The sequence below is a fragment of the Scyliorhinus torazame genome, chromosome 5, assembly GCF_047496885.1.
Source record: "Scyliorhinus torazame isolate Kashiwa2021f chromosome 5, sScyTor2.1, whole genome shotgun sequence".
Classification (NCBI taxonomy): domain Eukaryota; kingdom Metazoa; phylum Chordata; class Chondrichthyes; order Carcharhiniformes; family Scyliorhinidae; genus Scyliorhinus; species Scyliorhinus torazame.
In genome coordinates this window covers 27,553,212-27,573,654 of record NC_092711.1, presented here as the reverse complement: position 1 = coordinate 27,573,654, position 20,443 = coordinate 27,553,212, and positions in this window count along the sequence as shown.

Below are 20,443 nucleotides of genomic sequence, written 5' to 3'. Positions count from 1 at the left end.
AATGTACCACACCCCCATCAGACACTCAGCACACCGCACACCACTGACAGTACACGATGTACCACACCCCCATCAGGCACCCAGCACACCGTACACCACTGACAGTACACAATGTACCACACCCCCATCAGACACTCAGCACATCACACACCACTGACAGTACACAATGTACCACACCCCCATCAGACACCCAGCACACCGCACACCACTGACAGTACACAATGTACCACACCCCCATCAGACACCCAGCACACCGCACACCACTGACAGTACACAATGTACCACACCCCCATCAGGCACCCAGCACACCGCACACAACTGACAGTACACAATGTACCACACCCCCATCAGGCACCCAGCACACCACACACCACTGACAGTACACAATGTACCACAGCCCCATCAGACACCCAGCTCACCGCACACCACTGACAGTACACAATGTACCACACCATCATCAGACACCCAGCTCACCGCACACCATGACAGTACACAATGTACCACAGTCCCATCAGACACCCAGCACACCGCACACCACTGACAGTACACAATGTACCACAACCACATCAGGCACCCAGCACACCGCACACCACTGACAGTACACAATGTACTACACACCCATCAGGCACCCAGCACACCACACACCACTGACAGTACACAATGTACCACAACCACATCAGGCACCCAGCACACCACACACCACTGAGAGTAAACAATGTACCACAGCCCCATCAGGCACCCAGCACACCACACACCACTGACAGTACACAATGTACCACAGCCCCATCAGGCACCCAGCACACCACACACCACTGACAGTACACAATGTACCACAGCCCCATCAGACACACAGCACACCACACACCACTGACAGTACACAATGTACCACAGCCCCATCAGGCACCCAGCACACCACACACCACTGACAGTATACAATGTACCACAGCCCCATCAGGCACCCAGCACACCTCACACCACTGACAGTACACAATGTACCACAGCCCCATCAGACACACAGCACACCGCACACCACTGACAGTACACAATGTACCACACCCCCATCAGACACCCAGCACACCGCACACCACTGACAGTACACAATGTACCACACCCCCATCAGACAGCCAGCACACCACACACCACTGACAGTACACAATGTACCACACCCCCATCAGACACCCAGCACACCGCACACCACTGACAGTACACAATGTACCACACCCCCATCAGGCACCCAGCACACCGCACACCACTGACAGTACACAATGTACCACACCCCCATCTGGCACCCAGCACACCGCACACCACTAACAGTACACAATGTACCACAGACCCATCAGACACCCAGCACACCACTGACAGTACACAATGTTCCACAACCCTATCAGACACCCAGCACACCGCACACCACTGAGAGTACACAATGTACCACACCCCCATCAGACACCCAGCACACCGCACACCACTGACAGTACACAATGTACCACACCCCCATCAGGCACCCAGCACACCACACACCACTGACAGTACACAATGTACCACAGCCCCATCAGACACCCAGCACACCGCACACCACTGACAGTACACAATGGACCACACTCCCATCAGACACCCAGCACACCACACACCACTGACAGTACACAATGTACCACACCCCCATCAGGCACCCAGCACACCACACACCACTGACAGTACACAATGTACCACAGCCCCATCAGGCACCCAGCACACCACACACCACTGACAGTACACAATGTACCACATCCCCATCAGGCACCCAGCACACCACACACCACTGCCAGTACACAATGTACCACACCCCCATCAGACAGCCAGCACACCACACACCACTGAAAGTACACAATGTACCACACCCCCATCAGACACCCAGCACACCACACACCACTGACAGTACACAATGTACCTCACCCCCATCAGACACGCAGCACACCGCACACCACTGACAGTACACAATGTACCTCACCCCCATCAGACACGCAGCACACCACACACCACTGACAGTACACAATGTACCACACACCCATCAGGCACCCAGCACACCACACACCACTGACAGTACACAATGTACCACAGCCCCATCAGGCACCCAGCACACCACACACCACTGACAGTACACAATGTACCACAGCCCCATCAGACACACAGCACACCGCACACCACTGACAGTACACAATGTACCACACCCCCATCAGACACCCAGCACACCGCACACCACTGACAGTACACAATGTACCACACCCCCATCAGACAGCCAGCACACAACACACCACTGACAGTACACAATGTACCACACCCCCATCAGACACCCAGCACACCGCACACCACTGACAGTACACAATGTACCACACCCCCATCAGGCACCCAGCACACCGCACACCACTGACAGTACACAATGTACCACACCCCCATCTGGCACCCAGCACACCGCACACCACTAACAGTACACAATGTACCACAGTCCCATCAGACACCCAGCACACCACTGACAGTACACAATGTTCCACAACCCCATCAGACACCCAGCACACCGCACACCACTGACAGTACACAATGTACCACACCCCCATCAGACACCCAGCACACCGCACACCACTGACAGTACACAATGTACCACACCCCCATCAGGCACCCAGCACACCACACACCACTGACAGTACACAATGTACCACAGCCCCATCAGACACCCAGCACACCGCACACCACTGACAGTACACAATGGACCACACTCCCATCAGACACCCAGCACACCACACACCACTGACAGTACACAATGTACCACACCCCCATCAGGCACCCAGCACACCACACACCACTGACAGTACACAACGTACCACAGCCCCATCAGGCACCCAGCACACCACACACCACTGACAGTACACAATGTACCACATCCCCATCAGGCACCCAGCACACCACACACCACTGCCAGTACACAATGTACCACACCCCCAGCAGACAGCCAGCACACCACACACCACTGACAGTACACAATGTACCACACCCCCATCAGACACCCAGCACACCACACACCACTGACAGTACACAATGTACCTCACCCCCATCAGACACGCAGCACACCGCACACCACTGACAGTACACAATGTACCTCACCCCCATCAGACACGCAGCACACCGCACACCACTGACAGTACACAATGTACCACTCCCCCATCAGGCACCCAGCACACCGCTCACCACTGAAAGTACACAATGTACCACAGCCCCATCAGGCACCCAGCACACCGCACACCACTGACAGTACACAATGTACCACACCCCCATCAGGCACCCAGCACACCGCACACCACTGACAGTACACAATGTACCACACCCCCATCAGACACCCAGCACACCGCACACCACTGACAGTACACAATGTACCACAGCCCCATCAGGCACCCAGCACACCGCACACCACTGACAGTACACAATGTACCACACCCCCCATCAGGCACCCAGCACACCACACACCACTGACAGTACACAATGTACTACACCCCCATCAGACACCCAGCACACCACACACCACTGACAGTACACAATGTACTACACCCTCATCAGGCACCCAGCACACAGCACACCACTGACAGTACACAATGTACCTCAGTCCCATCAGACACCCAGCACAACACACACCACTGACAGCACACAATGTACCACACCACCATAAGGCACCCAGCACACCGCACACCACTGACAGTACACAATGTACCACAGCCCCATCAGACACCCAGCACACCACACACCACTGACAGTACACAATGTACCACACCCCCATCAGACACCCAGCACACCGCACACCACTGACAGTACACAATGTACCACAGCCCCATCAGACACGCAGCACACCGCACACCACTGACAGTACACAATGTAACACAGCCCCATCAGACACCCAGCATACCGCACACCACTGACAGTACACAATGTACCACACCCCCATCAGACACCCAGCACACCGCACACCATTGACAGTCCACAATGTACCACACCCCCATCAGGCACCCAGCACACCGCACACCACTGGCAGTACACAATTTACCTCACCCCCATCAGACACCCAGCACACCGCACACCACTGACAGTACACAATGTCCCACACCCCCAGCAGACACCCAGCACACCACACACCACTGACAGTACACAATGTACCACACCCCCATCAGGCACCCAGCACACCGCACACCACTGACAGTACGCAATGTACCACAGCCCCATCAGACACCCAGCACACCACACACCACTGACAGTACACAATGTACCACAGCCCCATCAGACACCCAGCACACCACACACCACTCACAGTACACAATGTACCACACCCCCATCAGGCACCCAGCACACCGCACACCACTGACAGGACAGAATGTACCACAGCCCCATCAGGCACCCAGCATACCACACACCACTGACATTACACAGTGTACCACAGCCCCGTCAGACACCCAGCTCACCGTACACCACTGACAGTACACAATGTACCACACCCCCATCAGACACCCAGCACACCACTGACAGTACACAATGTACCACACGCCCATCAGACACCCAGCACACCGCACACCACTGACAGTACACAATGTCCCACACCCCCATCAGGCACCCAGCACACCACACACCACTGACAGTACACAATGTACCACACCCCCATCAGACACCCAGCACACCACTGACAGTACACAATGTACCACACGCCCATCAGACACCCAGCACACCGCACACCACTGACAGTACACAATGTCCCACACCCCCATCAGGCACCCAGCACACCACACACCACTGACAGTACACAATGTACCACACCCCCATCAGACACCCAGCACACCACTGACAGTACACAATGTCCCACACCCCCATCAGGCACCCAGCACACCGCACACCACTGACAGTACACAATGTACCACACCCCCATCAGGCACCCAGCGCACCACACACCACTGACAGTACACAATGTACCACACCCCCATCAGACACCCAGCACACCGCACACCACTGACAGTACACAATGTACCACACCCCCATCGGACAGCCAGCACACCGCACACCACTGACAGTACACAATGTACCACAGCCCCATCAGACACTCAGCACACCGCACACCACTGACAGTACACAATGTACCACAGCCCCATCAGACACCCAGCACACCACACACCACTGACAGTACACAATGTACCACAGCCCCATCAGACACCCAGCACACCGCACACCACTGACAGTACACAATGTACCACAGCCCCATCAGACACCCAGCACACCGCACACCACTGACAGTACACAATGTACCACACCCCCATCAGACACCCAGCACACCGCACACCACTGACAGTACACAATGTACCACACCCCCATCAGACACCCAGCACACCGTACACCGCTGACAGTACACAATGTTCCACACCCCCACAAGACACCCAGCACACCGCACACCACTGACAGTACACAATGTACCACACCCCCATCAGACACCCAGCACACCACACACCACTGACAGTACACAATGTACCACACCCCCATCAGACACCCAGCACACCACACACCACTGACAGTACACAATGTACCACACCCCCATCAGATACCCAGCACACCGCACACCACTGACAGTACACAATGTACCACACCCCCATCAGGCACCCAGCACACCACACACCACTGACAGTACACAATGTACCACAGCCCCATCAGGCACCCAGCAAACCACACACCACTGACAGTACACAATGTACCACAGCCCCATCAGACACCCAGCACACCGCACACCACTGACAGTACACAATGGACCACAGCCCCATCAGACACCCAGCACACCACACACCACTGACAGTACACAATGTACCACACCCCCATCAGACACCCAGCACACTGCACACCACTGTCAGTACACAATGTACCACACCCCCATCAGACAGCTAGCACACCGCACACCACTGACATTACACAATGTATCACTCCCCCATTAGACACCCAGCACACCACACGCCACTGACAGTACACAATGTACCACAGTCCCATCAAACACCCAGCACACCGCACACCACTGACAGTACACAATGTACCACACCCCCATCAGACACCCAGCACACCGCACACCACTGACAGTACACAATGTACCACACCCCCATTAGACACCCAGCACACCACACACCACTGACTGTACACAATGTACCACACCCCCATCAGACACTCAGCACACCGCACACCACTGACAGTACACGATGTACCACACCCCCATCAGGCACCCAGCACACCGTACACCACTGACAGTACACCATGTACCACACCCCCATCAGACACTCAGCACATCACACACCACTGACAGTACACAATGTACCACACCCCCATCAGACACCCAGCACACCGCACACCACTGACAGTACACAATGTACCACACCCCCATCAGACACCCAGCACACCGCACACCACTGACAGTACACAATGTACCACACCCCCATCAGGCACCCAGCACACCGCACACAACTGACAGTACACAATGTACCACACCCCCATCAGGCACCCAGCACACCACACACCACTGACAGTACACAATGTACCACAGCCCCATCAGACACCCAGCTCACCGCACACCACTGACAGTACACAATGTACCACACCATCATCAGACACCCAGCTCACCGCACACCACTGACAGTACACAATGTACCACAGTCCCATCAGACACCCAGCACACCGCACACCACTGACAGTACACAATGTACCACAACCACATCAGGCACCCAGCACACCGCACACCACTGACAGTACACAATGTACCACACACCCATCAGGCACCCAGCACACCACACACCACTGACAGTACACAATGTACCACAACCACATCAGGCACCCAGCACACCACACACCACTGAGAGTAAACAATGTACCACAGCCCCATCAGGCACCCAGCACACCACACACCACTGACAGTACACAATGTACCACAGCCCCATCAGGCACCCAGCACACCACACACCACTGACAGTACACAATGTACCACAGCCCCATCAGACACACAGCACACCACACACCACTGACAGTACACAATGTACCACAGCCCCATCAGGCACCCAGCACACCACACACCACTGACAGTACACAATGTACCACAGCCCCATCAGGCACCCAGCACACCTCACACCACTGACAGTACACAATGTACCACAGCCCCATCAGACACACAGCACACCGCACACCACTGACAGTACACAATGTACCACACCCCCATCAGACACCCAGCACACCGCACACCACTGACAGTACACAATGTACCACACCCCCATCAGACAGCCAGCACACCACACACCACTGACAGTACACAATGTACCACACCCCCATCAGACACCCAGCACACCGCACACCACTGACAGTACACAATGTACCACACCCCCATCAGGCACCCAGCACACCGCACACCACTGACAGTACACAATGTACCACACCCCCATCTGGCACCCAGCACACCGCACACCACTAACAGTACACAATGTACCACAGTCCCATCAGACACCCAGCACACCACTGACAGTACACAATGTTCCACAACCCCATCAGACACCCAGCACACCGCACACCACTGACAGTACACAATGTACCACACCCCCATCAGACACCCAGCACACCGCACACCACTGACAGTACACAATGTACCACACCCCCATCAGGCACCCAGCACACCACACACCACTGACAGTACACAATGTACCACAGCCCCATCAGACACCCAGCACACCGCACACCACTGACAGTACACAATGGACCACACTCCCATCAGACACCCAGCACACCACACACCACTGACAGTACACAATGTACCACACCCCCATCAGGCACCCAGCACACCACACACCACTGACAGTACACAATGTACCACAGCCCCATCAGACACCCAGCACACCACACACCACTCACAGTACACAATGTACCACACCCCCATCAGGCACCCAGCACACCGCACACCACTGACAGGACAGAATGTACCACAGCCCCATCAGGCACCCAGCATACCACACACCACTGACATTACACAGTGTACCACAGCCCCGTCAGACACCCAGCTCACCGTACACCACTGACAGTACACAATGTACCACACCCCCATCAGACACCCAGCACACCGCACACCACTGACAGTACACAATGTACCACACGCCCATCAGACACCCAGCACACCGCACACCACTGACAGTACACAATGTACCACACCCCCATCAGGCACCCAGCACACCACACACCACTGACAGTACACAATGTCCCACACCCACAGCAGACACCCAGCACACCGCACACCACTGACAATACACAATGTCCCACACCCCCATCAGACACCCAGCACACCACTGACAGTACACAATGTACCACACCCCCATCGGACAGCCAGCACACCGCACACCACTGACAGTACACAATGTACCACAGCCCCATCAGACACTCAGCACACCACACACCACTGACAGTACACAATGTACCACAGCCCCATCAGACACCCAGCACACCGCACACCACTGACAGTACACAATGTACCACAGCCCCATCAGGCACCCAGCACACCGCACACCACTGACAGTACACAATGCACCACACCCCCATCAGACACCCAGCACACCGCACACCACTGACAGTACACAATGTACCACACCCCCATCAGACACCCAGCACACCGCACACCACTGACAGTACACAATGTACCACACCCCCATCAGACACCCAGCACACCGCACACCACTGACAGTACACAATGTACCACACCCCCATCAGGCACCCAGCACACCGCACACCACTGACTGTACACAATGTACCGCACCCCCATCAGGCACCCAGCTCACCGCACACCACTGACAGTACACAATGTACCACACCCCCATCAGACACCCAGCACACCGCACACCACTGACAGTACACAATGTACCTCACCCCCATCAGACACCCAGCACACCGTACACCGCTGACAGTTCACAATGTTCCACACCCCCACAAGACACCCAGCACACCGCACACCACTGACAGTACACAATGTACCACACCCCCATCAGACACCCAGCACACCACACACCACTGACAGTACACAATGTACCACACCCCCATCAGACACCCAGCACACCACACACCACTGACAGTACACAATGTACCACACCCCCATCAGACACCCAGCACACCGCACACCAGTGACAGTACACAATGTACCACACCCCCATCAGGCACCCAGCACACCACACACCACTGACAGTACACAATGTACCACAGCCCCATCAGGCACCCAGCACACCACACACCACTGACAGTACACAATGTACCACAGCCCCATCAGACACCCAGCACACCGCACACCACTGACAGTACACAATGTACCACAGCCCCATCAGACACCCAGCACACCGCACACCACTGACAGTACACAATGTACCACACCCCCATCAGACACCCAGCACACTGCACACCACTGTCAGTACACAATGTACCACACCCCCATCAGACAGCTAGCACACCGCACACCACTGACATTACACAATGTATCACTCCCCCATTAGACACCCAGCACACCACACGCCACTGACAGTACACAATGTACCACAGTCCCATCAAACACCCAGCACACCGCACACCACTGACAGTACACAATGTACCACACCCCCATCAGACACCCAGCACACCGCACACCACTGACAGTACACAATGTACCACACCCCCATTAGACACCCAGCACACCACACACCACTGACTGTACACAATGTACCACACCCCCATCAGACACTCAGCACACCGCACACCACTGACAGTACACGATGTACCACACCCCCATCAGGCACCCAGCACACCGTACACCACTGACAGTACACAATGTACCACACCCCCATCAGACACTCAGCACATCACACACCACTGACAGTACACAATGTACCACACCCCCATCAGACACCCAGCACACCGCACACCACTGACAGTACACAATGTACCACACCCCCATCAGACACCCAGCACACCGCACACCACTGACAGTACACAATGTACCACACCCCCATCAGGCACCCAGCACACCGCACACAACTGACAGTACACAATGTACCACACCCCCATCAGGCACCCAGCACACCACACACCACTGACAGTACACAATGTACCACAGCCCCATCAGACACCCAGCTCACCGCACACCACTGACAGTACACAATGTACCACACCATCATCAGACACCCAGCTCACCGCACACCATGACAGTACACAATGTACCACAGTCCCATCAGACACCCAGCACACCGCACACCACTGACAGTACACAATGTACCACAACCACATCAGGCACCCAGCACACCGCACACCACTGACAGTACACAATGTACTACACACCCATCAGGCACCCAGCACACCACACACCACTGACAGTACACAATGTACCACAACCACATCAGGCACCCAGCACACCACACACCACTGAGAGTAAACAATGTACCACAGCCCCATCAGGCACCCAGCACACCACACACCACTGACAGTACACAATGTACCACAGCCCCATCAGGCACCCAGCACACCACACACCACTGACAGTACACAATGTACCACAGCCCCATCAGACACACAGCACACCACACACCACTGACAGTACACAATGTACCACAGCCCCATCAGGCACCCAGCACACCACACACCACTGACAGTACACAATGTACCACAGCCCCATCAGGCACCCAGCACACCTCACACCACTGACAGTACACAATGTACCACAGCCCCATCAGACACACAGCACACCGCACACCACTGACAGTACACAATGTACCACACCCCCATCAGACACCCAGCACACCGCACACCACTGACAGTACACAATGTACCACACCCCCATCAGACAGCCAGCACACCACACACCACTGACAGTACACAATGTACCACACCCCCATCAGACACCCAGCACACCGCACACCACTGACAGTACACAATGTACCACACCCCCATCAGGCACCCAGCACACCGCACACCACTGACAGTACACAATGTACCACACCCCCATCTGGCACCCAGCACACCGCACACCACTAACAGTACACAATGTACCACAGACCCATCAGACACCCAGCACACCACTGACAGTACACAATGTTCCACAACCCTATCAGACACCCAGCACACCGCACACCACTGAGAGTACACAATGTACCACACCCCCATCAGACACCCAGCACACCGCACACCACTGACAGTACACAATGTACCACACCCCCATCAGGCACCCAGCACACCACACACCACTGACAGTACACAATGTACCACAGCCCCATCAGACACCCAGCACACCGCACACCACTGACAGTACACAATGGACCACACTCCCATCAGACACCCAGCACACCACACACCACTGACAGTACACAATGTACCACACCCCCATCAGGCACCCAGCACACCACACACCACTGACAGTACACAATGTACCACAGCCCCATCAGGCACCCAGCACACCACACACCACTGACAGTACACAATGTACCACATCCCCATCAGGCACCCAGCACACCACACACCACTGCCAGTACACAATGTACCACACCCCCATCAGACAGCCAGCACACCACACACCACTGAAAGTACACAATGTACCACACCCCCATCAGACACCCAGCACACCACACACCACTGACAGTACACAATGTACCTCACCCCCATCAGACACGCAGCACACCGCACACCACTGACAGTACACAATGTACCTCACCCCCATCAGACACGCAGCACACCACACACCACTGACAGTACACAATGTACCACACACCCATCAGGCACCCAGCACACCACACACCACTGACAGTACACAATGTACCACAGCCCCATCAGGCACCCAGCACACCACACACCACTGACAGTACACAATGTACCACAGCCCCATCAGACACACAGCACACCGCACACCACTGACAGTACACAATGTACCACACCCCCATCAGACACCCAGCACACCGCACACCACTGACAGTACACAATGTACCACACCCCCATCAGACAGCCAGCACACAACACACCACTGACAGTACACAATGTACCACACCCCCATCAGACACCCAGCACACCGCACACCACTGACAGTACACAATGTACCACACCCCCATCAGGCACCCAGCACACCGCACACCACTGACAGTACACAATGTACCACACCCCCATCTGGCACCCAGCACACCGCACACCACTAACAGTACACAATGTACCACAGTCCCATCAGACACCCAGCACACCACTGACAGTACACAATGTTCCACAACCCCATCAGACACCCAGCACACCGCACACCACTGACAGTACACAATGTACCACACCCCCATCAGACACCCAGCACACCGCACACCACTGACAGTACACAATGTACCACACCCCCATCAGGCACCCAGCACACCACACACCACTGACAGTACACAATGTACCACAGCCCCATCAGACACCCAGCACACCGCACACCACTGACAGTACACAATGGACCACACTCCCATCAGACACCCAGCACACCACACACCACTGACAGTACACAATGTACCACACCCCCATCAGGCACCCAGCACACCACACACCACTGACAGTACACAACGTACCACAGCCCCATCAGGCACCCAGCACACCACACACCACTGACAGTACACAATGTACCACATCCCCATCAGGCACCCAGCACACCACACACCACTGCCAGTACACAATGTACCACACCCCCAGCAGACAGCCAGCACACCACACACCACTGACAGTACACAATGTACCACACCCCCATCAGACACCCAGCACACCACACACCACTGACAGTACACAATGTACCTCACCCCCATCAGACACGCAGCACACCGCACACCACTGACAGTACACAATGTACCTCACCCCCATCAGACACGCAGCACACCGCACACCACTGACAGTACACAATGTACCACTCCCCCATCAGGCACCCAGCACACCGCTCACCACTGAAAGTACACAATGTACCACAGCCCCATCAGGCACCCAGCACACCGCACACCACTGACAGTACACAATGTACCACACCCCCATCAGGCACCCAGCACACCGCACACCACTGACAGTACACAATGTACCACACCCCCATCAGACACCCAGCACACCGCACACCACTGACAGTACACAATGTACCACAGCCCCATCAGGCACCCAGCACACCGCACACCACTGACAGTACACAATGTACCACACCCCCCATCAGGCACCCAGCACACCACACACCACTGACAGTACACAATGTACTACACCCCCATCAGACACCCAGCACACCACACACCACTGACAGTACACAATGTACTACACCCTCATCAGGCACCCAGCACACAGCACACCACTGACAGTACACAATGTACCTCAGTCCCATCAGACACCCAGCACAACACACACCACTGACAGCACACAATGTACCACACCACCATAAGGCACCCAGCACACCGCACACCACTGACAGTACACAATGTACCACAGCCCCATCAGACACCCAGCACACCACACACCACTGACAGTACACAATGTACCACACCCCCATCAGACACCCAGCACACCGCACACCACTGACAGTACACAATGTACCACAGCCCCATCAGACACGCAGCACACCGCACACCACTGACAGTACACAATGTAACACAGCCCCATCAGACACCCAGCATACCGCACACCACTGACAGTACACAATGTACCACACCCCCATCAGACACCCAGCACACCGCACACCACTGACAGTACACAATGTACCACAGCCCCATCAGACACGCAGCACACCGCACACCACTGACAGTACACAATGTAACACAGCCCCATCAGACACCCAGCATACCGCACACCACTGACAGTACACAATGTACCACACCCCCATCAGACACCCAGCACACCGCACACCACTGACAGTACACAATGTACCACAGCCCCATCAGACACCCAGCACACCGCACACCACTGACAGTACACAATGTACCACACCCCCATCAGACACCCAGCACACCGCACACCACTGACAGTACACAATGTACCACAGCCCCATCAGACACCCAGCACACCGCACACCACTGACAGTACACAATGTACCACACCCCCATCAGACACCCAGCACACTGCACACCACTGACAGTACACAATGTACCACACCCCCATCAGACACCCAGCACACCGCACACCACTGACAGTACACAATGTACCACACCCCCATCAGGCACCCAGTACACCGCACACCACTGGCAGTACACAATGTACCGCAGCCACATCAGACACCCAGCGCACCGCAAACCACTGACAGTACACAATGTACCACACCCCCATCAGGCACCCAGTACACCGCACACCACTGACAGTACACAGTGTACCGCACCCCCATCAGACACCCAGCGCACCGCAAACCACTGACAGTACACAATGTACCACACCACCATCAGGCACCCAGCACACTACACACCACTGACAGTACACAATGTACCACACCCCCATCAGGCACCCAGCACACTACACACCACTGACAGTACACAATGTACCACACCACCATCAGACACCCAGAACACCGCACACCACTGACAGTACACAATGTACCACAGCCCCATCAGACACCCAGCACACAACACACCACTGACAGTACACAATGTTCCACACAACCACCAGACACCCAGCACACCACACACCATTGACAGTACACAATGTACCACACCCCCATCAGGCACCCAGCACACCGCACACCACTGGCAGTACACAATTTACCTCACCCCCATCAGACACCCAGCACACCGCACACCACTGACAGTACACAATGTCCCACACCCCCAGCAGACACCCAGCACACCACACACCACTGACAGTACACAATGTACCACACCCCCATCAGGCACCCAGCACACCGCACATCACTGACAGTACGCAATGTACCACAGCCCCATCAGACACCCAGCACACCACACACCACTGACAGTACACAATGTACCACAGCCCCATCAGACACCCAGCACACCACACACCACTCTCAGTACACAATGTACCACACCCCCATCAGGCACCCAGCACACCGCACACCACTGACAGGACAGAATGTACCACAGCCCCATCAGGCACCCAGCATACCACACACCACTGACATTACACAGTGTACCACAGCCCCGTCAGACACCCAGCTCACCGTACACCACTGACAGTACACAATGTACCACACCCCCATCAGACACCCAGCACACCGCACACCACTGACAGTACACAATGTACCACACGCCCATCAGACACCCAGCACACCGCACACCACTGACAGTACACAATGTCCCACACCCCCATCAGGCACCCAGCACACCACACACCACTGACAGTACACAATGTCCCACACCCACAGCAGACACCCAGCACACCGCACACCACTGACAGTACACAATGTCCCACACCCCCATCAGACACCCAGCACACCACTGACAGTACACAATGTACCACACCGCCATCAGACACCCAGCACACCACACACCACTGACAGTACACAATGTACCACACCCCCATCAGACACCCAGCACACCACACACCACTGAAAGTACACAATGTACCACACCCCCATCAGACACCCAGCACACCGCACACCACTGACAGTACACAGTGTACCGCACCCCCATCAGGCACCCAGCACACTACACACCACTGACAGTACACAATGTACCACACCCCCATCAGACACCCAGAACACCGCACACCACTGACAGTACACAATGTACCACAGCCCCATCAGACACCCAGCACACCACACACCACTGACAGTACACAATGTTCCACACCCCCATCAGACACCCAGCTCACCGCACACCACTGACAGTACACAATGTACCTCACCCCCATCAGGCACCCAGCACACCGCACACCACTGGCAGTACACAATTTACCTCACCCCCATCAGACACCCAGCACACCGCACACCACTGACAGTACACAATGTCCCACACCCCCAGCAGACACCCAGCACACCACACACCACTGACAGTACACAATGTACCACACCCCATCAGGCACCCAGCACACCGCACACCACTGACAGTACGCAATGTACCACAGCCCCATCAGACACCCAGCACACCACACACCACTGACAGTACACAATGTACCACAGCCCCATCAGACACCCAGCACACCGCACACCACTGACAGTACACAATGTACCACACCCCCATCAGGCACCCAGCACACCGCACACCACTGACAGGACAGAATGTACCACAGCCCCATCAGGCACCCAGCATACCACACACCACTGACATTACACAGTGTACCACAGCCCCGTCAGACACCCAGCTCACCGTACACCACTGACAGTACACAATGTACCACACCCCCATCAGACACCCAGCACACCGCACACCACTGACAGTACACAATGTACCACACGCCCATCAGACACCCAGCACACCGCACACCACTGACAGTACACAATGTCCCACACCCCCATCAGGCACCCAGCACACCACACACCACTGACAGTACACAATGTCCCACACCCACAGCAGACACCCAGCACACCGCACACCACTGACAATACACAATGTCCCACACCCCCATCAGACACCCAGCACACCACTGACAGTACACAATGTACCACACCGCCATCAGACACCCAGCACACCACACACCACTGAAAGTACACAATGTACCACACCCCCATCAGACACCCAGCACACCACACACCACTGACAGTACACAATGTACCTCACCCCCATCGGACAGCCAGCACACCACACACCACTGACAGTACACAATGTACCACACCCCCATCGGACACCCAGCACACCACACACCACTGACAGTACACAATGTACCACACCCCCATCAGACACCCAGCACACCACACACCACTGACAGTACACAATGTACCACAGCCCCATCAGGCACCCAGCACACCGCACACCACTGACAGTACACAATGTACCACACCCCCATCAGACACCCAGCACACCACACACCACTGACAGTACACAATGTACCACAGCCCCATCAGACACCCAGCACACCACACACCACTGACAGTACACAATGTACCACACCCCCATCAGGCACCCAGCACACCGCACACCACTGACAGGACACAATGTACCACACCCCCATCAGACAACCCAGCACACCACACACCACTGACAGTACACAATGTACCACACCCCCATCAGACACCCAGCACACCACACACCACTGACAGTACACAATGTACCACACCCCCATCGGACAGCCAGCACACCACACACCACTGACAGTACACAATGTACCACAGCCCCATCAGACACCCAGCACACCGCGCACCACTGACAGTACACAATGTACCACACCCCCCATCAGCCACCCAGCACACCGCACACCGCTGACAGTAGACAATGTTCCACACCCCCACAAGACACCCAGCACACCGCACACCACTGACAGTACACAATGTACCACACCCCCATCTGACACCCAGCACACCACACACCACTGACAGTACACAATGTACCACACCCCCATCAGACACCCAGCACACCACACACCACTGACAGTACACAATGTACCACACCCCCATCAGACACCCAGCACACCACACACCACTGACAGTACACAATGTACCACACCCCCATCAGACACCCAGCACACCACACACCACTGACAGTACACAATGTACCACAGCCCCATCAGACACCCAGCACACCGCACACCACTGACAGTACACAATGTACCACACCCCCATCAGACACCCAGCACACCGCACACCACTGACAGTACACAATGTACCACACCCCCATCAGACACCCAGCACACCACACACCACTGACAGTACACAATGTACCACACCCCCATCAGGCACCCAGCACACCGCACACCACTGACAGTACACAATGTACCACACCCCCATCAGACACCCAGCACACCACACACCACTGACAGTACACAATTTACCACACCCCCATCGGACAGCCAGCACACCACACACCACTGACAGTACACAATGTACCACAGCCCCATCAGACACTCAGCACACCACACACCACTGACAGTACACAATGTACCACAGCCCCATCAGACACCCAGCACACCGCGCACCACTGACAGTACACAATGTACCACACCCCCCATCAGCCACCCAGCACACCGCACACCACTGACAGTACACAATGTACCACAGCCCCATCAGACACCCAGCACACCGCACACCACTGACAGTACACAATGTACCACAGCCCCATCAGGCACCCAGCACACCGCACACCACTGACAGTACACAATGCACCACACCCCCATCAGACACCAAGCACACCGTACACCGCTGACAGTAGACAATGTTCCACACCCCCACAAGACACCCAGCACACCGCACACCACTGACAGTACACAATGTACCACACCCCCATCAGACACCCAGCACACCACACACCACTGACAGTACACAATGTACCACACCCCCATCAGACACCCAGCACACCACACACCACTGACAGTACACAATGTACCACAGCCCCATCAGACACCCAGCACACCGCACACCACTGACAGTACACAATGTACCACACCCCCATCAGACACCCAGCACACCGCACACCACTGACAGTACACAATGTACCACAGCCCCATCAGACACCCAGCACACCGCACACCACTGACAGTACACAATGTACCACAGCCCCATCAGACACCCAGCACACCGCACACCACTGACAGTACACAATGTACCACACCCCCATCAGACACCCAGCACACCGCACACCACTGACAGTACACAATGTACCACACCCCCATTAGACACCCAGCACACCACACACCACTGACAGTACACAATGTACCACACCCCCCATCAGGCACACAGCACACCGCACACCACTGACAGTACACAATGTGCCACACCCCCATTAGACACCCAGCACACCACACACCACTGACTGTACACAATGTACCACACCCCCATCAGACACTCAGCACACCGCACACCACTGACAGTACACGATGTACCACACCCCCATCAGGCACCCAGCACACCGTACACCACTGACAGTACACAATGTACCACACCCCCATCAGACACTCAGCACATCACACACCACTGACAGTACACAATGTACCACACCCCCATCAGACACCCAGCACACCGCACACCACTGACAGTACACAATGTACCACACCCCCATCAGACACCCAGCACACCGCACACCACTGACAGTACACAATGTACCACACCCCCATCAGGCACCCAGCACACCGCACACAACTGACAGTACACAATGTACCACACCCCCATCAGGCACCCAGCACACCACACACCACTGACAGTACACAATGTACCACAGCCCCATCAGACACCCAGCTCACCGCACACCACTGACAGGACACAATGTACCACACCATCATCAGACACCCAGCTCACCGCACACCACTGACAGTACACAATGTACCACAGTCCCATCAGACACCCAGCACACCGCACACCACTGACAATACACAATGTACCACAGCCCCATCATGCACCCAGCACACCTCACACCACTGACAGTACACAATGTACCACACCCCCATCAGGCACCCAGCACACCACACACCACTGACAGTACACAATGTACCACAGCCCCATCAGACACCCAGCACACCGCACACCACTGACAGCACACAATGTACCACACCCCCATCAGACACCCAGCACACCGCACACCTCTGACAGTACACAATGTACCACACCCCTATCAGACACACAGCACACCGCACACCACTGACAGTACACAATGTACCACAGTCCCATCAGACACCCAGCACACCGCACACCTCTGACAGTACACAATGTACCACACCCCCATCAGACACCCAGCACACCGCACACCTCTGACAGTACACAATGTACCACACCCCCATCAGACACACAGCACACCGCACACCACTGACAGTACACAATGTACCACACCCTCATCAGACACCCAGCACACCGCAGACCACTGACAGTACACAATGTACCACACCCCAATCAGGGACACAGCACACCGCACACCACTGACAGTACACAATGTACCACTCCCCCATCAGGCACCCAGCACGCCGCACACCACTGACAGTACACAATGTACCACAGCCCCATCAGACACCCAGCTCACCGCACACCACTGACAGTACACAATGTACCACACCCACATCAGGCACTCAGCACACCGCACACCACTGACAGTACACAATGTACCACACCCCCATCAGACACCCAGCACACCGCACACCACTGACATTACACAATGTACCACAACCCCATCAGGCACCCAGCACACCGCACACCACTGACAGTACACAATGTACCACACCCCCATCAGACACCTAGCACACCGCACACCACTGACAGTACACAATGTACCACATCCCCATCAGACACCCAGCACACCACACACCACTGGCAGGACACAATGTACCACACCCCCATCAGACACCCAGCACACCACACACCACTGACAGTACACAA